Source organism: Pinus tabuliformis, chromosome 3_1 (assembly GCF_031772625.1).
Source record: "Pinus tabuliformis cultivar Carrire ecotype Pingquan chromosome 3_1, CPIR1, whole genome shotgun sequence".
Taxonomy (NCBI): domain Eukaryota; kingdom Viridiplantae; phylum Streptophyta; class Pinopsida; order Pinales; family Pinaceae; genus Pinus; species Pinus tabuliformis.
The window spans coordinates 515,974,693-516,002,109 of record NC_142301.1 but is presented as its reverse complement, the minus strand read 5'-3'; positions in this window follow the sequence as shown (position 1 = coordinate 516,002,109).

Genomic DNA, 27,417 nt, shown 5'->3' with positions numbered 1-27,417 from the left:
GATGACCAACTCAAAAGAAGAAGATGGAATTTTCCACTCGTTGGAAGAGCCACACCCAATCTCATGGTACTCCAACCACCCATCACTGTATAGCCTCAGGGAGGTCCTCTACTGTTGCCATGGGAACCTAGCGAGTCAAGCTCTCCAAGTTCCTTTGAACAACATGAAGAACTCTCTCAGACTCAGCTTCTTCTCTCTACACGTCTCTCCCATGAAACATATTCCTCGGTAGACCCTCAGGTCTCACTGGTCCAATATCTGTATCATGATCATTATTATCTTGGAATATTTTTGTTTCACAAAAAAATATTTTGAATTTCTTGAGATTACATTTAAAAATCCAAAAAAAATTGAATAAGTTAAAAATCAAAATTTTACCAATGTCGCCCCATGCAGCTCTTGGTGGAAGTTCTAGATTTGTGTCCTCTCATAAGTCCACACCTGCATAGGAGTAATCATCTATGGCCACGACTTGTTTCTCCCACAAGTGGAAGAACTCACAATCGAAGGTCACCCGAGTGACTTCGCCTCCACCAAGTTGCCGCATCAGATCTGCCCATATGACCATCCTAGGATCTCTAGGATTGTTGATGGCAGTGGCTATTTTGGGTTGTAGTGTCAAAATCATCTCAAAGAAAAATGAGCAAAGGATGCTACCATAACCAAATTTCTTTGTTTTACCCTATCTAACTGTTGTACAACAATCATACACTACTGGTCTTAGGAATTCTACTGCCAAGAACATAGCAGGCCGTGAAGCCTGATGTAGTGAGGTTGAACCTACTATCCTGGAAATGGTAAAGAGGATGATTTTTATTGGTGGGTTCTTGATTGATTTGACTGGTACCTATGATCTGAACGTGTTAGTATCTGGTGCATAGTATACGACAATATAATCAGCAATGTTAAGGCCTCCACAAGCCTTCCCTTTCAGGTCAACTGTTTCTCCCCTTCAGGAAAGCCCTGTTATGAAGTAGATATCCTCTACTTCGATCCGTAAAGGCATATGATCTATAATAAATAGCTCTTTCTTTGGGTCCCAATAATGAACTAACATCTCCAACAATTAAGTTTGTGTTTTCATGTTGGACATCATGAATAATTTGAGCAATCCACAATTTTTTAATCCATCCAATGATTCTTGATCCTCTAAGACTTCATTATCAACATCAATATGCTTCATCTCTCTCGAAATGATTGACAACCCACAAAATTGAGGGAATTTTTCCATTAGAAATTATTTTTTTCATTTTACTCTAGGTGTACGTGACTTTTATAAAGAACAATCACGTACACACATGACTTTCCTTTTGAAAAATCACATATAGGTATTTCTATATGCGATTTTCAAGTTGTCGACCCATGCACATGCCAAGCATCATTTGAAAATACAAAATTATTCCCTAAAATATATTTAAAATCATGAAATATTGGATCCAATGGACAAGTTTAAGGATAAGAATTACCTGGTGACTGGGTGTGATGAATTCATCAGTGGATTTGATCGAATCAGTTTGCCCAAATTTTCTCCAAGAACCCTCTTCTCAACACTTGGATAGTGAAAATGAATTAGGGTGAGTCCAAAAAGCTCTTTTATAGACAAATTTTATAAACCAAGTTTTCTAAAGTTCAATATTTTTTATTTTTATAATTTTATGAACTTTTGACATTTTGTTTGAAAGTGTTGGGAGAGGTTATTTTTCAGGGTAACAAAGAATTAGTGATGTTTTTTCGCCGCTTCAACTCCATGATCACTAACCTATTGTGGCAGGTATCATTTTTTGAACTGGCATATAGGTTAAGACATATCACTTTTCCGTTGCATTATGCATATTGACTTCATACTGCAGTATTTTTCAATAGAGTCAACCCCATTATGTTGTGAATTTTAACCACTTTCACTCGATGTCTTGTAAAATCGTAAGATAGTGGTAGAGCCTTTCATTCCATGGGCTTCCTAGTTATGTCCTCGCTGACATATGTCACCCATGCTGCAAGTATTGTGTAGGCTCAGGAGTCCTCTTTAGTCCCGCCATGACTTTGTGTTAAAGCCTCATTCTTCTTCTTCTTCGTTATTTTCTAGCCTTATACCCTAGAGGCTCCCATGTGTTAATTTGTACTACTGTATTTCATTTTGACTACTTGTGCCTCTTTTGGCCTTAATTTAGCTTCATTTGGACTCATGTATAAGCCACTTTTGACCATGATCTTTTGTGAGTTCATACCATTCATTCATTAGCCTTTGCGACTTGAAACCTACTTTTTTGTGGAGAGAACATCCCCTAACTATTGATGACCTACATCCACCACCTTAAATTGAGCATATGATTTTTCTAGTCCCAAGAACTAGTGCACTTTCACTTGACACTCATTCTCTCCACTTTACTATAGGAATTATTTTATTTTTTTTCAGCCTTTAAATATGAAAAAATACAAAAGAATCAAATATTCCAAAAATAGCAGGAATGAGACAGTTTCTTCATCATTTTATGGCAGCAAGAGTCAGTCATCTCTCCCTTGAACAAAGCACTTAAAATGAGTCTTTCCTCCATCGAGATGAGACTTAGTCTAGCTTTAGGAAAGCCATAACCTTTTTCACGAGTCAATCCTCCTCCAGTTGGTCATCTCTTCCAATCATATGGAGAGTATGTTAATGCCTATTGCATTGCAAACTTATACAAAGTTATCTTGTGCCGACATAAATACACATCAACTCGTGCTTTTGTTTAAGGGAAGTAAAACTGTTGTCGACCATTTTGCGGTGTCTCTTGAATCATTTATGTCAACCATACCCAGTCTGTCAACTTATCTTCATTATCACATAAGCTATTTGGTCCTTCACTCTTATTGGTTAAGGAGGTCTCCATTGACTTCTTACTAGCGGGTCTACTCTTATTGACTTCGACAAATTTCTTTGAGAGTAGACCTAAAGTCACACCCTGGCCCTATTTGCGTCATTGGTAGGTGACCTTGTGCTTATCATCGATTGGTATCATGGGTCTTTGACTGAGTGGTTTCCTTTGTGTTCAATGTGAGCTTACATTATCACACATTGGGATTCATGCAGTACCTTGGTTTCCATTTGACCTGATTGGTAGATTCCTCACCTGTATGTCAAATTTCATTATTGGTTGGTTCATAGAATTTTTCCTGTGCACTAGCCACATCTTGTGTACACTAGAAATGTACTTTAGAATGGTTAGTTCATCTCTCTTTGTCTAAGATCTTCCAAATTATTGGCCTATGGGTTACACTCATGCAGGTTGATGTGGGATTCCTTAATGCCTTCCTTCTAGTGAATCTTTTCCCATTGAATCTGACTCATTGCTATGGGAATAAGGTATAAAGTTCCTTTTTCAGTACCTTAAGGTTTTCATTCATTACTAGCTGACTCCTTCGCTATCAAAAATGATAATAAATCAATGTCTCTTGATTTGTAGATTCTTTCAAGTGTTCAACTTCAACACATTTATTCCCACTTGTTAGATTGTACTAGGGTACCTTAACACTCATTATCATTATTGGTGAATTGTCTCGCGTTTGTTAACAATATACATCAATAAATGGTAATCAAATGATTTCTCACATAGTCGAATTCAACTCATTTATTTACATAGTTTAGAAATGTACCATCTATAGTTAGTGAAGACCTCGGGTTGTGTCAACATCTTTTATCACTTGAAAAATCCTTCAATTTTCCTCTAGTGATACCTCCAACCTTTATAAGTTGCAGTCCTTCACAACAACATCTTATATGTTGGCACTTGACTTTGTGCAGTACCATTATTCCACCTATATGACTTGGTAATTTTATGAGGATCAGTTATGCAACATCATTGATCAAACAATATTCTAGCATCATTGATCATATATTCTTCTATATCTGATACTGAGACATAACTCTATTGTGTTCTTTTGTGGCTATGATCATATGATCCATTATGTATTCTACAACTAGTTCTGTTCACTTATGTATACATTCTAGATCCACTTTATACTTGATTAGTGGACATGATTTTTTACTTCTGAGCATGGGTATGCCCTCCTCAGAGATGAGTTTTCTTTCTGACTCCTTCCATAGGTATTCGATGAGCTCGAATCTGGTGATCTCCTCTTGGGTTTTAAGATGATTCCTCCCTCTATTCTTAATATATTTCAGTCATCATGTACCCCTTCTAACCTCATATATTGGGGGAACTTGTTATAACATCAATGAGAACTCTTTTAGACTTTATTCTCTTATATGGCCTTGTGCAACATTTTCCCATGCATACTTGATCTCATATTAAAAAAAATAAAATCAAATTCCATAGCAACTCTGCCCAAACTAAAACACGTACATATGTGGGTTATATAACTCTATACTCGTGCATACCTTTTAAAATATGAAAAAATAAAATAATATGTTATTTTTCGGGCCGGGTTCACAGGTTTTACCAATCGCCCACCTACAAAAGGCCATAGAAAAATTGAATTAACTAATTTCAGGTAGTATATATACACCCCTTTGGTAGGCCTAAAAAACATAAGAGAAGGGCTATCGACATTATACCCATTTTTCTCCTAGATCAAGTTTGATTTTCCAATGCCTCGTGCACTCCCAGTCTCTACAGAAATGATTTCCTTTGCAGAGATGTTCATCATCTTTATAACATCTCCATCCATTTTTTAGAGAGGTTGTCTTTGTGGCTTACGCTAGACGGATCTAGAGGAAGGCTTCGTCAGTGCTTTGGCTTGGATGAGGTTGTACCTTCCCCGTACCTATTTCTGTTAATTAATAAAGGATCTCATGTCTTGTTCCTGATATGTTATTGTCTCTTGAATAGTAATTTTTATGCTTATATATGATGATATAACAAATATTTTATGTATGCACATTGAATTATCTATCATTTATATGCTCCTGTGAATTGACTTGCAGGCCTATTTGTTCTGGAGGAAGCAGAGGGTTTGGACCCTATGGGAAAATCATCAAACATAGGACCTCTGGGTATGTTTCCAAGTCCACATTTAGTAATTAATATGTTTGACATGCTTTCTTGACTACTCTTATGCATTTTTGAGATTTTCAACCCTTACCTTAGGGAAATTTTCTCGCCATTACCTATCATCTCAGCAAGAAATTTTGTGTTCGAGAGTTGGTGCCTGTGGGAGGTTCCTTCTCTCTCGGTGTGGGTAGGATCATCCTAGATGGGGCCTAGGGAAAGCTAGTAGAATCAGGTAGCATTTTCATCTAGAAGGTGGTGTATATGTGTATTTCCTCAATTGGCTTGTTCTTGATAGTAGGTTTTTCCTCTGTGAACATAGGTGCATTGACAAGGAATTGTAGAGAGACAAAGAAAGAAGATTAAACAAAGGGAAAAGAGAGGAGAAATGTAAGAATTAGGTGCCAAGTAATAAGACACATGTAAGAGACTCAGGGAATGGTGACCATGTGTCTAAGATTTCCAATACCATAGATTGATATGCATAACCAACATGGAGATAAAGGGATGATGTGGCTTAGAAGAGCACATAGGGGGTGACATAGAGATAGTTGGGGAGAGAATCTATGGAGGAGAGAAATAAAAAACGTCATACTAGAGGGAGGTATTTTAGCCTTTGAAGCAAGCCAAAAGCTAATATAGTCAAACCAAATCAGAATGCAGCATAGAGGAGAGCCAAAATAAAATATTAAAATGGAAATAGGGACTAGAAACCGAGAGGCTCCAATCAAACCACAATCAATTGGATAAGCACCTAAAAAGGCATTATGTAGCGAAGAGAATTATAGAATTGCATGTAATAGAAACCAAAATTGAAATCTATGACAAACACATTGAACCTAGACTGAGAAAGAAATAAATAGATATAACCTATCTTCCAGGTCATCAAATGGGAACTACCGTCACCATTGTAGCTCCAGTTAGTAAGGGAGAGATTTTATTTCATAGTGTCACAAAGGTTTTTCAAGGATAACAGGAAAATACTAGGCTTAGGCTTGAAAGTATTGGCCAACATCAGACCCCAATTGTAGTTGTCAAGAGCCAAGGCTTGTGTAGTAAACATAAAGCTCTAGCAGCCATTGATGATGGAATAATATGAAATTTGAGCCATAATAAGGAATTTAGTAAGCCACAATAATATTGGTTAATCCTTCATGTGAGTGGGATCTCAACAAACCATATGGGGGATCAACTAGAAATAAAGGCATGAGTGTGGAATTTTTAGGGGATTAAGTATTTTGATTGCATTTTACTTGTGCTAGTTCCTTAGGATTGTTGGACCTAAAACATTCTCTATAGGGGCATCATACCATGTCCCCAGTGTCTTGGCTAGGTGGGGCAATGATAGCTTGTGCCCCACCGCACCACCAGCCCGCCATTTTTCTCTTAAAAAATATTATTCAGGGTAGATGTACTATTATGGAGGAACTACTGACACACATCATTGAGAGAGAAGTCTTGTAAAAGGTTCCAGGTGGAGAACAATGTTGGTGAGGTGGCTAGGCTTCCATGATTAACCAATATATCAACGACTCTATTTCGTATGCTTTGGACATGGGAGGAGGTGATGACTAGGATGTTAGTGATTAGGGAAGAAACATTTCATAGAAGTGTTTCTAACTACTAGATTTTAGATACTTTATGCACCAAAGACCCATTTTGAAGCTTGAGAGGCATGTTGATAATGAGTTGGGAGTCTCCTTCCACAAAGATCTTCGAGAATCCTTGTTCCTATGAAAATTCCAGTCTTGTGATGAGGGTAGTGAGTTCTGGTGCATTGTTTCTATTAATTCCTAATGTGTTTGAGTATATGTAGAAGATGAGGCCTCCATGATCTGAAAATATATTGCAAAAAACAATTGAGCCCAGATTCCCTTCCAAGGCACTGTCAAAATTCAGGTTGAGGAAATATGGGGGTAAGGAGACCATGCAAAAGGAATGGAAAGTAGGAGAGGGATGTGGGACCCAAGGAAAATATAGGGGGATAAGGGACAAGGTGACAACATTGAAGAATCATAGCTTCTTGACCATAAGCCTACTGACCAAGGGGGGACCAGTAGAGGACAAGAACGAATCCTTTGATATTATTGAGAATAGAGTTCCAAAGAGAGTCCAAGGGAATGGAGGAGCCCTTAAATATTTTAGGGTTGCACTCTTTCTATATTTCACAAAGAAGGAAACATGGAGATAACATCTAGATGCGATTAAGGATAGAGTTAGAGAAGGCATATTTTAACCAATTTAAGATAATGTTGGGTATGTTGAGAGGATCTCTATCTAAGTGGTAAAGGAGAGATTTCATTCGAGTCTAGGGGAAAGAGAGAAACCAAAGCTACTAAAGAGATGTTTAACAATTTTTGAATGGAGAAGGAAGAGAGGTCATATGGATGGCCCTTGTTACATAGTAATTTGTCACTTTCTTCACTCCAGTCTTCCTACTCTGTCATGTGTCCAAGTCATTCATGCTCATGTTAGAAAAATTCTCTCTGATGTTGCCAAATGACCCACTTTTCCAAAGGTTTCCGCCTCATCGCGTCTGTTGGCTAAATAAACGCGCTGAAGGGTGCTCCAAAATAGTCCAGAAGCGCTACCATCGCGGAAGTACACCTGATTCCCGCAATGGTCGGGTTTTATGTGCCAGCGCGACTGTCGCTTGTAATCCTGAGCGTTGATATAATTAGCTACATTATTCAATAGTGATGTCAGTGCGAAAGACCAGTTATGTGCCCGCGATGATCCAAATTGGGCGAATTTGTTCCAATAGTCGGCCTTCCAGATGACTCCAGACCTGGTTGTTGGCCTAGTTCATGTCGCCCTCCTTTCTTTGGTGTGGCTGTTTCGTCATTTGTGCTACCTTCCTTGGAGATAAGCTCATCCTCCCACCTTTCATGGAGACTCCTTCTCTTATTTTAACTCCCACCATTGCTATGTGCTGCTAGTTTTGGAGTTCTTAGTCTTTGGAATGGTTGCTGATAGTGTTGCTAGTGTTTGTGAGTTTGCTAGATAGCTGGTGTGAGTGTGACAAGTGTGGGATTGTTGATAGCTTGAGGAAGGCTATGAAGTTCCCTTGATCTTGTGTAAAACTTTTGAGTGAGAGAGACTTGTATGTTGGGAGATCCATCTTCAAAGGGTGAATGCTTGAGGAACATGTTGGCTGGATCCCTCTGAGAAGGCTTGTGACGTCAAGACTTTGGTTGTAAGCTTACTCTTATTTCATAATTAATGCAATCAATTATGTTTTCCTATGTCTTGTATGTAATGTACTTGATAGCTCATGACTTCTTGACTTTGTGGGTAAATAGATCATTGTTGTTCCAGTTACGTGCTTTGTTGTATTTCCTTTGCATTGTTTCAGGTTAATTACTCATTAGGAGAAGGAAGCGAAAGCTGGAGCAGCGCAATGGAACTCCATCGACCACCGGTTGAGGTAGGCCTCCAACTAAGATTGTTTAAGGAAAGCTATTGTTGATCTGTCCCTAGTGGAGTCACCAATTTGTGATGCAGGAAAGTGTTCCCTCTGTGGACAGAGGCGACCCCTCTAGCACTAGAGCGGGTCTAGTCACAAACAAGGATGAGTAAGCTTACAACCAAAGTCTTGACGTCACAAGCCTTCTCAGAGGGATCCAGCCAGCATGTTCCTCAAGCATTCACTCTTTGAAGATGGATCTCCCAACATACAAGTCTCTCTCACTCACAAGTTTTACACAAGATCAAGGGCACTTCACAACCTTCGTCAAGCTATCAACAATCCCACACTTGTCGCACTCACACTAGCTATCTAGCAAACTCACAAACACTAACAACACTATCAGCAACCATTCCAAAGACTAAGAACTCCAAAACTAGCAGCACATAGCAATGGTGGGAGTTTAAATAGGAGAAGGAGTCTCCATGAAAGGTGGGAGGATGAGCTTATCTCCAAGGAAGGTAGCACAAATGACAGAATAGCCACACCAGAGAAAGGAGGGCAACATGAACTAGGCCAACAACCAGGTCTGGAGTCATCTGGAAGGCCAAATGTTGGAACAAATTCGCCCAATCTGGATCATCGCGGGCACACAACTGGCCTTCTGCGCTGACATCGCTATTGAATAACGTAGCTAGTCAGATCATCGCTCAGGATTACAAGCGACAGTCGTGCTGGCACATAAAATTTGACCATCGTGGGAATCAGGTGTACTTCCGCGATGGTAGCGCTTATGGATTATTTTAGAGTGCCCTTCAGCGCATTTATTTAGCCAACAGACGTGATGAGGCAGAAACCTTTGGAAAGTGGGTCATTTGGCAACATCAGAGAGCATTTGTCTAACATGAGCATGAATGACTTAGACACATGACACAGTAGGAAGACTGGAGTGAAGATAGTGACAAATTACTGTGTAACAGATGCCCCCTAAAGTATGAAGCCCGACAGAGTGGGAGGGGTGAAATGCTTTACGAAACTAACTGGGCTGTAACACGATCTGGAAGAACCTGCATGCAAGTATAACTGATATCTCTGATAATGAAGTACATGTAGTCTAGGCATGGGCGCAGCCATCCAGAAGACATATGAAATAGGTCTGTGGTATGGACGTAGCGATCCAGCTAATGAGACCATGATGATGATAAAGGTATGGTCACAGCCATCCATGAAGACTCAGGTATGGTCGCAGCCATCCATCGATGAGTCATGTAATCATAAAACCAATCCATGCAGCCTGAACATGTGTAATCTGAGTTCGGGGTCTTGAAACCATCCGATCATAGTACAAATTCTAGCATGCAAATAGATGTGCTAAGGTCGAGCATGATAGAACATCGCTTGATTACTGATCAATGATGAAAACCATTAACAATCGCAAGAGAAACCACCAATAATGCCAATGGATCTCAAGGTACTGTCTAGCACAATCCATGAAGTGTGAAGAAGGAGATGAAGTCAAACACTCGTGGAATCACCCAATCGATGACCAATGATGAGAGTCAACCATCAGGTGCGAAGAACATGTCATTGAGGCATGCAAGCTCTAAGGTACCAAAGGGGATCTCTAAATCAATCTCCTGGATAATGAGCCAGTCTCCTACGACCTTGGAAGCCTTTGATGGGAGAGAGTCTTGCCCTTATGGTATACTCCAACGTTTTCCCATTACTTTGGAAGGGAAGATGGTCGAAGTAGAAGTTGAAGTTGTTGATGCTAATCTTACCAACAACCTCCTTCTGGGACGTAGCTGGACATACGCCATGCGAGCCGTGGCTTCATCTCTATTTCGTGTTATTCGTTTCCCTCATCAGGGGAAGATCGTCACCATAGACTAGCTGTCCTTCTTTGCCTCCTCTTCCGAAGGAAACGTGCCCTTTGTGGAGCATACCTCCATCCCATATGAGAGTGTGGGAGCTGGACTTTTTAAAGATCCTGCCCTGATGGGTGTTTTTTCACTCCCAACTCCTAACGTCGCTCCTATCAATATGATTTCCATTCTCTCTGGTCCGTGGGTTCTTCCCCCCGCTGATCAAGTAGAATCATGGGGCAATGAGATGCCATTGAATCCTGCCGAGCTCAACTACGTCGAGATTGTTTCTGCATCGGATCCACCTTCTAAACCTGCTCCTTCGAGCAGGGCTCCCGAATCGTATGCTCATTCCCCTTGGCTTGGAGATGACGCTTCTTCGGATCCTTTAAAGGAAATATTTCCTTCTGATGAAGCCATTATCGAGACCATGTCTCTTGAGGAACCCCCTTGGTCTGATCATCACCATCGTTCCTCGTTTCTCCCTGCCCATCGGGAAATGCTTACCTGTCTCGAGCGGTTTGCTCCTTGTCTCCCATCCCAACCCCTTCAGACACCCATTCAAGTTTATCAAGTGTCTTCTGAAGGAAATATGGGAAACATTAGGCAGACCCAGCCCATCGACATCTCTGTGAAACCAGGGATTGTCGAGCATATCCATGTCGGAGTCACTTGTACTCCGGAGGAAATTCATCTCTATACTCATCTTTTTCGCGAATTTCGTGATGTCTTTGCTTGGTCCTACAAAGAAATGCCCGACATTGGTCCTAGAATAGTGGTGCATGAGATACCTACGTATCTGGGTGCTAAGCCTGTTCGCCAGTCTCTATGCCCTGTGCACCCCTGAAAGGCTGCGGCTATTAAAGAGGAAGTTGAAAAGCTTCTTAAGGCTGGATTTATTGACCCCATCTCACTCACAGATTGGGTCTCTAATATCGTCCCATGACTAAAAAACAGGGTACCATTTGAGTCTGTGTTGATTATCGTGATATTAACTGGGCCTATCCCAAAGATAACTTTCCCACACCCTTCATTGACTAGCTCATTGATGAGTGTGCTGGGAGCGAAATGTATTCATTCATGGACGGTTTTTCTGGGTATAACCAGATCAATATTGCGCCCGTAGATCAGCACAAGACTACCTTTATCTATACGTGGGACAATTTCACCCACAAAAAGCTCCCTTTTGGTTTGAAGAATGCTGGTCCTACCTTCCAATGTGCAATGTCTTATGCATTTCACGACATTCGACACATTATACAACTATACCTGGATGATCTACCAGCTCATTCAGCAAAACACCAGGACCATCCCGCTCATCTTCGCGAAATTTTTCTCCGCTATCGACACTACCACATCAGGCTTAATCGTCATAAGTGTGTCTTCTGTTGAGTCAGGCAGACTGTTTAGGTTATCGTTCCTGAGAGGGCATCCGTTTTGATCCCCTTAAAGTCGAGGATATTCTGAATCTTCCTCCCTTGCTTCCTTGCAACAATTGCAGAGTTTGCAGGGCAAAGTGAATTTGACGATTCATTCCGAACTATGCCAAAGTGAATTTTTTTAAAAGTGAGATACCCCTTTTCATTGGGATGCCACTGCTCAAGAGTCCTTCGAGCATCTCAAGGGTCTCCTTGTTTTTGCTCCATTGTTGCATCCTCCAAATTACCATCGCGACTACACTCTGTATTTGGCCGCTGCCGATACCACTATTGGCATGGTTCTTGTTCAAGATGATGATGATGACATTGAGCATGTCATATATTATCTCAGCCGCAATCTTCTAGATACGGAAACTCGATATGCTTACGACGAGAATTGGCATTAGTCCCGTTTGTGTCGTCCAATGTTTTTGCCATTATATCTTTTTGCGCACTACGACAGTGGTTTCCGATTGCAACTCGATGACATACATCCTGTCATGTCAGTTACTGGGGGGCAAGTACTCGAAGTGGATCGTTATCCTCCAAGAGTTCGACTTGGAATTCACCACCGCCAAGTCTAAGAAATCCCTTGTCTTTGCTGAGTTACTTTGCTCTTTGCTATCTCCTACCGCACCCTCTCGATTAGAGGACCATATCCCAGACGACACTTTGTTCCTAATTAGCACCCTCGATCCCTGGTACGGGGATATCATTGTATATCTGCAGACGTCCTCTTTTTGTCCTGATGTCTCTAAGGATGCTTGGCGACGAATTCGTCATCAGTCTCAGCCCTATCATATTATTGGGGACACCCTGTACCGTCTCGGTGCCGACTTTGTTCTCCACCGATGCCTAACATTCGAGGAAGTTGAGCGAGTTTTGAATGACTGCCATTCTGGCGCCTGTGGTGGTCACATGTCCAGATATGCTACTGCGCAAAAAATCCTTCGCGCTGGTTATTTTTGGTCCTCCATCTTTTAGGGTTTCATTCTTGCTGTCCACTCCTGTCATGAGTGCCAGATCTACTAGCGGAAGATGTGGGCGCCTCCTACTCCATTGCACCCTGTTGTTACCGTCGGCCCTTTTGCTAAATGGGGCATTGATTATATGACCTGTAACCCTCACTCAGCCAGGGGGCATGGGTATATCATCGTTGTCGTTGATTACTTCACAAAATGGGCCAAGGCGATGCCCACATTATCTGAAGACGGTCACACAGCGGTGCAATTTTTGTTTAATCATGTTATTTCACGGTTCGGAGTCCCTCAGGCTATCGTCACTGATCACGGGAAGCATTTCCATAATCACATGATGACTGAGCTAACAACCCAGCTAGGGTTGCAGCATGATAGTTCGACTCCATACTATCCTTAGGCCAATGGCCAAGTAGAAGGCACGTCAACAAGGTTCTAGTTACGATGATTCAACATACCGTTGGCATGCACAAGTCTAACTGGCACTTGATGTTGTTCTCCGCCTTGTGGGCCTACCGAACTTCTATGAAGGATGCCGCCAGTTTCACTCCATTTCAATTAGTTTATGGACTGGAGGCTACCCTTCCCATCGAATGAAAGATCCCTTCTTTGAAATTGGCCGTCAGATTACTCCCCAACACTACTCCGGTAGAAGAACTCCTTCTTTACCTAGAACGGCTGGATGAGACCTGTCGGCTAGCCTCTCTAGCTATTGAAGCATAGAAGAAGAGAGTGAAAACTCACTTCGATCATACTATCCATCCTCATTCTTTTGTTGAGGGATATTGAGTCCTGCTCTATGATAAAGCGAATCATAAGCTAGGAGTGGGCAAACTCGAGCCCATGTGGCACGGGACTTATATTGTAAAGAGAGTTTTGCAGAAAGGGGCCTACGAGCTAATTGATTATGAAGGGAATCCTCTCGATAAGCCCCAAAATGGGCTTTACTTGAAAAAGTACTATGCATGAATCCCATGCAGTTTGGTTTGTACATACGTGTGTTTTAGCAGGTGTGTTGTGTGTGTGTTTTCATGTTTTTGGCTTGGTGAGAAGGCATGATTGCCGCTTATTATGTTTCTTGCTTCTTGTGCAGATGTCTGGTGCACCTTACGTTGGTTTCGCCGATGGTGCCTGCCACAGTACCTGTAACTTGTCCTCTGCGACGTGGGTGATCTACGATCCTCATGGTGAGTTGATAAACATGGTGTTTGTTTAGGTTGTACCACATACAATGTCTCTGAATATAGTGTTGTGATTGAGTTACTGGCCAAGGCGATTAATCTCGGTATTCATCCATTGGTTGTGAACCTGGACTCTCAACTTGTCGTCCACCAGCTCAATGGGCGATATTCCGTCAAAGACCATCAGATTTTAAGGTTGTATTTACATGTTAAATTGTTAGAGAGGAATTTTGATTTCATTACATATCAGCATATTCCACGACGATTAAACATGTTATCTGATGCATTGGCTAATCATGTATTAGATAGCCATTTACGTAACATGTAATCAAAACATCATACAAGAAGCATGCAGAGCACAATAACAGACCATAGGAATATGTAAATGTATATATATATATATATATATATATATATATATATATATATATATATATATATATATATATATATATATAGATATATATATATATATATATATATATATATATATAGATATATATATCTATATATATATATATCTTGTGGCGCACCGAGGTGCTCAAAAAATAAGTGTACATGTCTAAATAGAGTCTGTGTTCTCTGTACATCTGAGACACATGTCTCTCAAAAAATCACCAGCAGGAAATAAAAACCTAGGTGTTTACTACGGTGGGTTGTGCTCCCTATAGTACACCGCTACTCGTGTCACCCGCTTCAACAGGCGGTGCATCCTGGGTTCCACTCCTACTATGTGGATCTAGGATGCTCTGGGGACCTCCTCGATCCCCATGTAATCTGGAATCCCTGCTAACAGGCCCTCAAGGTTCTGAATCACTGTCTCCATTGTATCATTAGGTGGAGGAGCCAAGGCTAGTGCTGCAATGCCCTGCGCATCCCTTCGCGCCTCTGGAGCCAACCTAACGGGTCTCACTGGTCCTACATCTGCATACCATAGCATTCGTCATTAGGACATATACATGAAAAAATAAAAAAACATCATAAAAATAAAAATGAAAAATGTATGGTCAAGTGTCTTACCATCGTCATCCCACTGCTCTCCAGTGGGCAGCTGCATGCCAGGATCTCCGCGGAAGTCCATGTCGGCATATGGCCAATCCTCCACGAAGATCGTCTAGTGCTCCAACCACTCTTGGAACAATGTCCCCCACACCACCGGTCATCCGCCACCTCCTCGTGGCATGATGTGAGCCCATCGTGTGGCCCTGGTCTCACGTGGCCTAGGTAAATCCAAATCCATGTCCTGTAACTGCAGTGCCAACACTCGCTCCAGCATGAGTGGGACTAAGATGGATCCATAACCAAACTGCTTCGTCTCTCCTTGACAGCAGTTGGTGAGTTTCCTCTTCATGTTCACCGTCACCATCTCTGCCCAGTTAAACATGGTGGGATTGAGACACTCGAGAGCCAGCCAGAGATGGGTCTTCGAAGCCTCATGTTGGGCTTGGGAGCCCGCTGCCCGTGTCACTATGAAAAGCATAGCATGAAGGAATACGTCATCTACTGTTTGGATTTCCACCTTCCCACTCCTCGTCTTGCGTGCCCGTGGGCACACTTGAGCCATTAGCATCTCTAAGGAATCACCCCCAGGTCGCTACCCCTCCAGAATGGGCCTTTCACCTCGACAGGACAACCTGGTTAAAAAATATATGTCTGTAGCATCAAAGTCGATATCCCAGCCTCGGATGATGAATTTCCCATCTGTGGGATTCCATGCCCTAATCAGTAGCTCTAGCAAATCAGGTTGTGATCAGAGATGCGGAGTTAGGAAGAATTTGAGCAATCCGCATGCCCGTAATGCGTTTTGGCACCCCACATCAGTGAAAGCTTCTATATCGTTGTCATCATGCATCCGCTCTTACCAAACAAATGCCATTGTCACCTGCATGACAGAAAAAATTGAATTAGCGCTTCGGTTATCAAATTTTGATGCATAATTTGGAAAAAACATAAGTTTGTGTCGTCATCGTGTTTGTTTTAAAAATAGATGTGATGACGCGAGGTCTCTAGTTCATTTTTTTCGTGGCCATCGTGGAAGTACACCACTTTTCCACGATGACCGGAGTGCGCTATGTGTCAATTTTTTCGGTCATCATGGACCCGAAGGCCATAGTCACGATGACCGAGCGACGGAACTCGGTTCAAAAAACCGCCCAAATTAACACATTTAAACATTCAAATGCGTGAAAAGGGTATGGAATTGAAGCGCAGGACAAGGACTACTTACCTGGAACAAGTTTCGGGGAGAATGATGGACGATTGAAGCTGAATTTAGCTCACCAACTTCAGTGCTCCACAGTGAAATGAATAGTAACTATGGTAAAATTGGTTGGATTAAGCTCCTTTTATAGTAATTTTTGCAAATTTAAAAATTATATTTTATAAATGTGGGTTTTTTCTCATTGTTTTGCCATATGGATAGTCAAAATATGGTTTTTACCTATGATTTTATGTATATTGTTCATATTATCTCGAATGGGTTTACGTGTGACATGTTTTTGTGCAGAGCTTCAAGTAGTGGAATGATGCCAGCTTCATGAACACTTGATCTGAAAAGTCATCTTTAAGCTCTTTTCCGTCTTGAAAAATGAAAAGATAGCTAAGTTTTCCTCTCGACTCGTTAACAGAAACGAGAGGCGGTCGCCTTTAAGCTCTTTTCTGACTGTTTAAACACAAAAAGATTGTCGGGCCTTTGTCGTTTCAAGCTCGTTATCGGTTACGAAAAACGTGCTTCCAACCACTTTTCTACCTTTTCGGGTCGAAGTCACTAGTGACGAAAATTACTCCTAGATCGTAATGGTCAGGCGATTCTTTCGAGTATCGTTTTATACTTTTTCAGGCTCGAGAGACACAAATTTACGAAAAAGGACCCACCTGGAGTTTTATTTTCCGTGTCTTTCTCAAACTCTCTAAACATGAAAAAGACTCCGAGTTTTACCTATGTCGGACTCGTTAAACCTTGACAACATTGGACTCGTCACCATGACGAGACTCTAGATTCTCCTTCCTAGGGCTCGTTAAATTATTACTAGGTTTGACTCAACAACCGGTTTATCATTGATTGTCTATGGCAGCTAGTCACTCTTGAACATCGACACTTTTGCTTCTTGTCGGGTTGGGACATCCATACATCGTCATTTGGCCTTCCACGGGTTTGGGTTATCATTCTAGCCTCATTCCATCCGATTCACGCTGTTTCCTTTGAGCCTCTGATCCCTTGGTGCCTAAATGCTACCACCCCCCCTCCGGAGTCATGTCGCCGACATGTTCAAGAGTATAATCCTTCTATAGTTTACACCCTCGCCTTCTCCTCTGATACTCTATTTCGTCATCTACCTCTTGTTCCTTATCTCGTGTCGTTGATGGGGGAAACATTATGGCCCTCCTGCGATGGGTCGTCTCCTTTCGACATCAGCTCATTATCTAGGAGATTGATTTAGAGATCCCCTTTGGTACCTTAGAGCTTGCATGCCTCAATGGCAAGTTCTTCGCACCTGGCGATTAACTCTCATCATTGGTCATCGATTGGGTGATTCCACAAGTGTTTGATTTCAGCTCCTTCACACTTCCTGGATTGTGCTAGATAGTACCTTAAGATCCATTGGCATTATTGGTGGTTTCTCTCGCGATTGTTAATGGTTTTCATCATTGATCGTTAATCAAGCAATGTTTTATCATGCTCGACCTCAGCACATCTATTCGCATGCTAGAATTTGTACTATGATCGGATGGGTTCAAGACCCCGAACTCAGATTACACATGTTCGAGCTGCATGGATTGGTTTTATGATTACATGACTCATCGATGGATGGCTGCGACCATACCTTTATCATCATCATGGTCTCATTAGCTGGATGGCTGCGTCCATACCACAGACCTATTTCGTATGTCTTCTGGATGGCTGTGCCCATGCCTAGACTACATGTACTTCATTATCATAGATATCAGTTATACTTGCATGTAGGTTCTTCCAGATGGTGTTACAACCCAGTCAGTTTCGTAAAGCATTTCACCCCTCCCACTCTCTCAGGCTTCATTCTTTAGGGCGCATCTGTTACACAGTAATTTGTCACTATCTTCACTCCAGTCTTCCTACTGTGTTATGTGTCCAAGTCATTCATGGTCATGTTAGACAAATGCTCTCTGATGTTGCCAAATGACCCACTTTTCCAAAGGTTTCTGCCTCATCACATCTTTTGGCTAAATAAACGCGCTGAAGGGCACTCCAAAACAGTCCAGAAGCACTGCCATAGCGGAAGTACACCTGATTCCTGCGATGGTCAGATTTTATGTGCCAGCGTGATTATCGTTTGTAATCCTGAGCGATGATTTGACTAGCTACGTTATTCAATAACGATGTCAGCGTGGAAGACCAGTTATGTGCCTGCGATGATCTAGATTGGGCGAATTTGTTCCAACAGTCGGCCTTCCAGATGACTCCAGACCTGGTCATTGGCCTAGTTCATGTCACCCTCCTTTCTCTGGTGTGGCTATTCTGTCATTTGTGCTACCTTCCTTGGAGATAAGCTCATCCTCTCACCTTTCATGGAGACTCCTTCTCCTATTTAAACTCCCACCATTGCTATGTGCTGCTAGTTTTGGAGTTCTTAGTCTTTGGAATGGTTGCTAATAGTGTTGTTAGTGTTTGTGAGTTTACTAGATAGCTAGTGTGAGTGTGACAAGTGTGGGATTGTTGATATCTTGAGGAAGGTTTGAAGTGCCCTTGATCTTGTGTAAAACTTGTGAGTGAGAGAGACTTGTATGTTGGGAGATCCATCTTCAAAGAGTGAATGCTTGAGGAACATGCTGGCCGGATCCCTCTGAGAAGGCTTGTGACGTCAAGACTTTGGTTGTAAGCTTACTCTTATTTCATAATTAATGCAATCAATGATGTTTTCCTATGTCTTGTTTGTAATGTACTTGATAGCTCACGACTTCTTGACTTTGTGAGAAAATAGATCATTGTTGTTCCGGTTACGTGCTTTGTTGTATTTCCTTTGCATTGTTTCAGGTTGATTACTCATTAGGAGAAGGAAGCAGAAGCTGGAGCAGCGCAACGGAACTCCATCAACCATCGGTTGAGGTAGGCCTCCAACTATGACTGTTTAAGGAAAGCTATTGTTGATCTGTCCTTGTTTGTGACTAGACCCACTCTAGGGCTAGAGGGGTTGCCTCTGTCCGCAAAGGGAACACTTTCCTGCATCACAACCCTCAATAGTTTCATTTTCGCATGCTATCACATTATAAAGTTCTGTTACAAATTAGGAGCCATAGAAAAGAGGATATTTTTTGCTAGGTATTATACTTCCAAATTTTGGTCTAGACCTCATTGATTAGTAGTGCTTGATTCCTTTCTTCTAGATGATAAGCTTCACATACGTAAAATGTGTCTTTTGTGGTGTAACCCCATTAAAGATTCTTGTTGAGATAAAAAGGAGGATAAGAGATTGAAGAACCCCCAAAATTGTTTCCACAGTTCTTCCACTGGCTTGGGCTACTAGGTTTTTGGTGGTAGTCATTATTGCCATTGTTGGCTCATATCTATGTTGATCCCATAATTTTAATTTTTTGTTAAAATTTGAGTAGTCACCCACACTTGCATATTTTCCAATAGTTGATGGTCATAGAGCTTGGAGAGTTTCTACCACGAGTCTTCCCAAAACAAAGTAGTGCAATGATATTTGATTTCCCAAAAGAATTTCTACATAATTATGTGCATTCCCTTTTTGGCTAGAGAAAATTTTCTCTTTTTAGGTAGAGACCATATATACGAGCTAAAAGTTGTGTTACACAAGAGAATGGGGAGCTATGAAGATGTGTGTTGGGGCAAAGTGATTGCCTATCATTTAATTTGTCAACCCGGGGGTTTCGTAAACTTGTGAAGCATGCGTGCACTGTATGTGCTAGAATTGTCTTTCAGTTTAGATCAATCTAACTACAAAATAATGAAAACTAGTCCATCTAATCTATGAAATCAAATAATGAAAATGAGATTCAACTAACCTGTGAAATAAAAACAACTAATGTATGCTTAGTTACTCCAACATTCAATTATGAAGTTTTATTTTCTTGAGATGATGTGTAAGCAACTATTTATACTTTAACTTCTAATTTCCTAGAAAAACAAGTAAAGTGTGCAGAAAATAACTTAGCAATTTCATATATCGAATATTCAACCATTCAATCTTGAAATATGATTAAATCAATTTCTTAGAATGATCTTTAGGAATATCAATCACCCAATTTGAAGTCACCTTCTTGGCCTGATCCTTTATTCAATTATATAATGAATTGATGGTTTGATCTAAGAAAGTAAATGATAGAACATGTAAGGAAACTAAATAACTATGAGCCCTTGCCTCAAACTTAATCCAATTAGAAAATAGATAAATCTTCCTTATTGAAATGTTTTTAGAAAAGCAAAGATTACACAGTCATTCTAAAACTAATACTAAGAAAGAAAATAAACTTTAATTTATAAAAGCAATTAAATCTCACAATCATTAGATGGCCATTCCAATGGTGTATGAGAATGGCAAGTGAAGAAGCTCCATATGTAAGCGAAACTAAATATTCAAACCTCCAAGTATAAGCTCCAAATTCTCTATTAAAAACATGAGAATTTATCCAACTTTACACATGCCTTCAAAGGAAAAGGCTCTCCTATTTATACAAAAACATAAGAAGCTACCCTATTTAATGAGGATCCACTAAAATCTCATATAGTTACAACTAAATAGCTCATAATGAGACACATATCCCCTAGGCATTTCATAGAGTTCTAATCCAAATATGAAATTATGAGACACCTCATAGAGTTAAAATCCGAATAGGACACATATCCTTCTTTGACCTTTATCCAAATCTCTTTTGAAGGGAATTCGATTTTGAGCATTGGAGGCAACATAAGGGTGCTTTGGAAGTTTCCAAATAACCTACACATGTCATGAAACTCAAGCAACATATATAGATACACGAAACTATGTTAATTTCCTAGTTTTTAATCATAAATTCACTTTAAACACATAAAATAAATAACTTTGGTAAATAAGGATCCTAACCCATATATTTATGAAAATGGTGTCTAATGAAAGGTTATATGGTTATGGATTTGCGACATATGAGTGAAATGGTGGCGATAAAGGTGAAAGTGGATGTCATTTTGAAGACATTTTGGAGGCCCAACATACCCCCCAACTAGAGTAATTGCATGTCCTCATGCAAATATTGCATTAATTCCTTTGATTTGCTCACAACGTCTTTGCTTTTGAATGAGCTTGGCTTATATCATATGTCCTTAAACTTTGCATTTGACAATTTTATTTATTTTTGCAAAGTATTCCTTGTCATACATTGAATTGCAACATGTTTGGTTGGTTCTTGTGTTTCAACCAAATTCTAATTGGTATTGGTTCTTGTGTTTCAATACCTTGTTTCTTTTTTTTGCAACAAGATTCATTGAACATATTTAAGAATGCATCTTTAAAACCAACCGTATAGTGTGCTCTTAATTTAGACATTATTTGCAAATCATATAACTTTTTGAACCATAATGCAATCATAATTGATTAGGACAACTATGTTAGGATGAAATGAAATTGTGTGATGGTGTATGATATATGAATATGAAATGATGTCCCTTCTCCCCAACTAACGATATGACAATGTGAAAGAGGAAGTGAGGAATTCCCCAAAGTTACAATTTTAGTGTTTTAAGGAATTGCATGACTAAAAATTAGAAAACCACATACCTTCATTTACCTTCAATGTGCATGAGTTATGGAAATTGAAGAGTGTGGCTGCTTCTGGATCATGGAATGAAATGTAGAATTCATCTGCTTCTTGGTTGCATAAATGGTGGATGAGGTTGTGAAGTGGATTCTTTATTTCTGTTGCTAAATCTGTTGTATCTGTTGCAAAATGCTGAAATGATATAGTCTTCAATCGCTATAAAACTGATGGTACAACTCTAGTCATGCAAATAAATGTGTCGGTGTCGAGCATGAAGAGAGGTCATTGGATTACCAACCATTGATGAATGTCGTTAACCAATGTGAGGCAAACTCACCATTAATGTCAACGAGTGCCAAGGTACCTAAGTACGTCTTGCAAAGGGCGAATAAATGAGACGATGTCAAGCCACTTGGAAGATCCAACGATCAAGGGACATTGATGTATTCCCATGATTGTTGGTGAGAGAGCCTGTCATTAAGGCATACTAGCATTAAGGTACAAATGAGCACTCTAGCCCTGAACCTAGATAATGTGTCGATGTCGAGAGGCCAAGGCTTGTTAGAAGGAAAGCCTTAAGGAATCCTCCATCATCTAATGTGACCATGAAACAATGATTTTGAAGGACTATGAATGGAAAATTTTGCAGTGGTTCAAAGTTTATTTAATGGAAAGGAAAATGACAAGTGAATGGAAAGTAAAAGGACAAATCAGCATGTAAGCACGATGAATGTCTTTATGAAAATGGGTTATGAGTTAGTGAATGCAAGGTAGGAAAATATAGTTTCTATGAATAAAAATGAGTAGTGAAGGAAAATGAGATGAGAATTTTATTGACTGACTAAGTGAAATGTAATGTGACTGCAAAGGAAATGAGATGAAGGTTTTATTGACTGAAGGAGTATGGATGCAATGGAAACACTATCATCTGAAAGGCTTGCAACTGCTAGATCTGATATGCATTAGCATGTGCTCATGCATTTATGTTTCATCTCTGTTGCTACTCTGATAATTTTCTTGTGAAATAAATGTGGTCTTTGAGAGACACTATTTGCTTATGGTCATATGTTATTCCTCCGGGAACCTGCAAAAAATAGTACTTCTTCTCCAAGGGATTGTAAAGTTATAAAAAATAGAGAGGTGATCAATTTCTTTGTTAATGACATTTACATAAAAAAAAATAAGTATCAGTACTATTAAACAAGTTCATGAAAGAAAACCAAAAGAGTTTATGCGCGTGTCGAAAGCAGTGCCTCAAGTTACGTGTTGTTTTTTTTTCTAGAAATGTCTTCATTCTTTACTATTTCAAAATCTAATAATAGCTTCCTCCTTTTGTATATCTGGTCGAGATCTTTCCAACGATGCTTGAATCATCAAATTTCGTGTTGTATGAGAAAGTTAGACTGTTTGGAAATTTTTATGAAACAGTGAAAATTGTCATGAAAAATGTGGCATGGGAACATGATGCTACAATGAAAGATGATGTAAGTAGATGAAATGGCATGTTGATCATGAATTTCTGGTTAGAATTCATTGTTTGACAAATAAATCATTGAGTTAAATGCATAGCTGCAGAATGTGCACAATTTATGTAGCTAAAATCCTGAACAAACAACCCAAGTCAGTAAATAGCCAAAAAAGAATTCAAAGAGTAAGAAACAATGTTGTGGTTTATTGGAGCCAAAATCCAGTGATAATTGCAATGCCTCTTTCAATATATATATTTTAATTATTATTTTTTTTTTTAAATTTTCTTTATCAAAAAGAAATTATAATAAAGAAAATGGTTTTTTTTTTTTTTGTATTTTGTTTTTAATCATGAGACACATAGGGAATGAGACACAAATGTGTCTAAAATCAACTTTATTAAATCAGATTGGACTCTTAGACCTCATGCCATGTGGAGCAGAGTTTTTTATTCACTTGGATTCTTTTAAAATCAAATTTATTAAATCTAATTGGACTCTTAGACCACATGTCATGTGGAGCAAAATTTTTATTCACTTGGGTTTTTTCTTCTTTCAACTTTCCATGTTAAAATAGTTCAAAACAAATAGTTTTTCCCTCATGCAATCTGCAAAATGGAGCTCTGAAGAACCCTAAATTTCTCCCAAATGATTAGGAATATGAGGAAACGGTTTCTGGGTTATTAAATTCATCATCCCGTTCCTGAAATAACCCATGTCCCATGTTTTTCAGATTCACCCCGGTTTTCTCAGAAAATTTGTTTCAAAATATTTCTGGCAATTACGTTTTATGCAAAAATCAATTTCGGATTTCTCCTAAACGGTTGCAAAATCTAGGAAACCATTCACAAGTTACCTAATTGCCCCTATTCCAGAGAAAACCCATGTCTCAGTTTTTTCAGATTCGCCCTGGTTTGCTCAGAAAATTCGTTTTAAAATCAGGTGTCTATGCTGCTACGTTTTCTAGAAATGTTCCCATGATTTTTGATTTGCAGGTTTTGAAGGTTGGGCTTGTGGCTGCATGGATGTCTTCTAGCAAAGGAAAAGAGAAGATCTAACTCTTGCATTACAGAGGTAAGGATTTTTGCACATGGATTTTCAAGTCTTACAGTAGCTAAATAATTTTTATGATATACTAACAAAACAATTTCTTTTTCTACTCCTCCAGGTCACACGAAGTGTAGAAGGAGAGCATACTTGAGAGATTTATTTTGTTAGCATAGTCAAGATTTTGTCAATCGATTCCTCTGTAAATTTTGCAAAAATAAAATAAAATGGCTTGATCTCATACCTTAAATTATCGTTTGTGATCTTTGCTTGCGCTCTTTGTTCTCAACCATTTGGTTTATTACAATTTTTTCCTACCAAGGGTTAGTAGATGGGTGGTTCTTACTGCACCATAAAACATAAAATCTATCCTAAAAATTATAAATAAAAAAAATTATTTTTATTTTTCCTATCTATCTAAAAACTATTTTTATTTTTATTTTTTAAAGTATATTCATGCTTCCAATGAAGCCATTTACGGATTAGAATTTTTGAAATGCTCATATCCCAACTTGAAAAATGTACTTGATTGTTTGTAAGGATATGCGAAATCGACTTGACCTTTCGATTTTCCGCAATGATCTCTTGAAGAATGGATGAATATTGTGGCGTAACTACTTTTTGATACCATTATTCAATGTAGTCTTTGGGCTGCATTCTAGATCTTATGTCCATAAATGGTTAGTAAAAATAAAAACAAATAAAATACACTTTAAACTGGACATTAGTTCCTATGCACACTTCCCTGGAAATGGTGCCAAAATGTTGGGGCAAAGTGATTGCCTATCATTTAATTTGTCAACCCAGCGGTTTCATAAACTTGTGAAGCATGCGTGCACTGTATGTGCTAGAAATTGTCTTTCAGTTTAGATCAATCTAACTACAAAATAATGAAAACTAGTTCATCTAATCTATGAAATCAAATAATGAAAATGAGATTCAACTAACCTGTGAAATAAAAAATAACTAATGTATGCTTAGTTACTCCAGCATTCAATTATGAAGTTTTACCTTTTTGAGATGATGTGTAAGCAACTATTTATACTTTAACTTATAATGTCCTAGAAAAGCAAGTAAAGTGTGCAGAAAATAACTCAGTAATTTCATGTATTAAATATTCAACCATTCAATATTGAAATATGATTAAATCAATTTCTTAGAATGATCTTTAGGAATATCAGTGAATGCAATTAAATGAGGATCTTAAAAGAAAGTATAAAAGAATGAAAAACTAAAGCTCAATGATTGCATAGGTTGAACATTCAATCACCCAATTTGAAGTCACCTTCTTGGCCTGATCCTTTATTCAATTATATAATGAATTAATGGTTTGATCTAAGAAAGTAAATGAAAGATCATGAAAGGAAACTAAATAACTATGAGTCCTTGCATCAAACTTAATCCAATTAGAAAATACATAAATCTTCTTTATTGAATTGTTTTTAGAAAAACAAAGATTACACATTCATTCTAAAGCTAATACTAAGAAAACAAATAAACTTTAATCTATAAAAGCAATTAAATCTCACAATCATTAGATGGCCATTCCAATGGTGTATGAGGATGGCAAGTGAAGAAGCTCCATATGCAAGCAAAACTAAATCTTCAAATCTCCAAGTATAAGCTCCAAATTCTCTATTAAAAACATGAGCATTTATCCAACTTTACATATGCTTTCAAAGGAAAAGGCTCTCCTATTTATACAAAAACATAAGAAGCTACCCTATTTAATGAGGATCCACTAAAATCTCATATAGTTACAACCAAATAGCTCAAAATGAGACACCTCATAGAGTTACAATCCAAATAGGTCACATATCCTTCTTTAACCTTTATCAAAATCTCTTTTGAAGGGAATTCGAATTTGAGCATTGGAGGCCACATAAGGGTTCTTTGGAAGCTTCCAAATAACCTACACATGTAATGAAACTCAAGTCACATATATAGATACATGAAACCATGTTAATTTACTAGTTTTTAATCATAAATTCACTTTAAACACATAAAATAAATAACTTTGGTAAATAAGGAACCTAACCCATATATTTATGAAAATGGTGGCTAATGAAAGGTTATATGGTTATGGATTTACGACATGTGAGTGAAATGGTGGCGATAAAGGTGAAAGTGGATGTCATTTTGAAGACATTTTGGAGGCCCAACAATGTGCGAGGAGAATATTTACAGTGCCATATGTATTTCCATAGATATGAGATTCCTTGTGTCCATATCCAACATATTTGTTTACCCATATTATTCTCCCTTATGGTAGGGTTACATAGGATTATCCATCCCTTATTTCTCCACTGAATAAGTGGAATTCTGGGAAAGGGTCTTAGGGTTCATGCATTTACCACTGAATTTAGTAAAACCCTCATTATCAGGTGTTGAGGATGACCTATAGTTGGCATTTGCTGCTAGCAAAGGGAAATTACGATAGAGATGACTGTGTTCGTGGCATCTTCAACATTTAAAAGGGATGTGCTTGTAATCCATAATTTTCTCCCAAATCTCATCCTAATAATAGATATCAATAGAATCTGGAAGAAATTCAAAAATATTCATGTATACACAAATGCATGCATACAAAATTGACTTGGCTTGCTTGGTTTCTTCTAAATATTTAACGAAGTGGTAAAAATTATTTCCAATGTTGGAGAGGGTTTCCTCATCCCATAATTCCCACATAAGTGAATACATTCTGATCTAGATTAGCGTTGCAGCAAAATCTTGTTATTAGGGACAAATCATCTATCAAGAAACAATGATATAGTTTTGTCGAGTTAAACAAATTCAAAAGCTAAGTTCTACTTTTAAGGCTGGTGAGTACAATGATAAAGAAACTCTTGGCCCTTAATTCAAGTTTGATCTACCCCCACTACAACAAAACCTTGTGGTTAGCATCCCTTTTTGCTTCCTTTTTGCATATAAAGCCCATTTTTGGTGCTATTTGCGTCCATTTATCAAATATGTTTCAAAACGTGATGAAAAATTTGCACCATTTTGCACCAAGTTTAATACCAAGTGTTGCACTGGGTTTTGCATGAGGTTTTGCACCAGGTTTTGCACTGTGTTTTGAACTAATTTTTGCGCCATCCTTTGTACCATGTTTTGTGCCAGGTTTTGCATCAAGTTTGGCACCTAATTTTGTTTCACCTACTTTTGCATCCTCTATTGCATACACTTTTTTGCACCTACACTTGCATAAACTTTTGAATCATTTTCATCCTCTTTTGCATAATTTTTTACATCCTTTTTTGCATCCCCCTTTGCACATGTTTTGCGTCGACATTTGTGCCTAGTTTTGCATCTACTTTTGTTGCATCCACCTTTTCATGTTT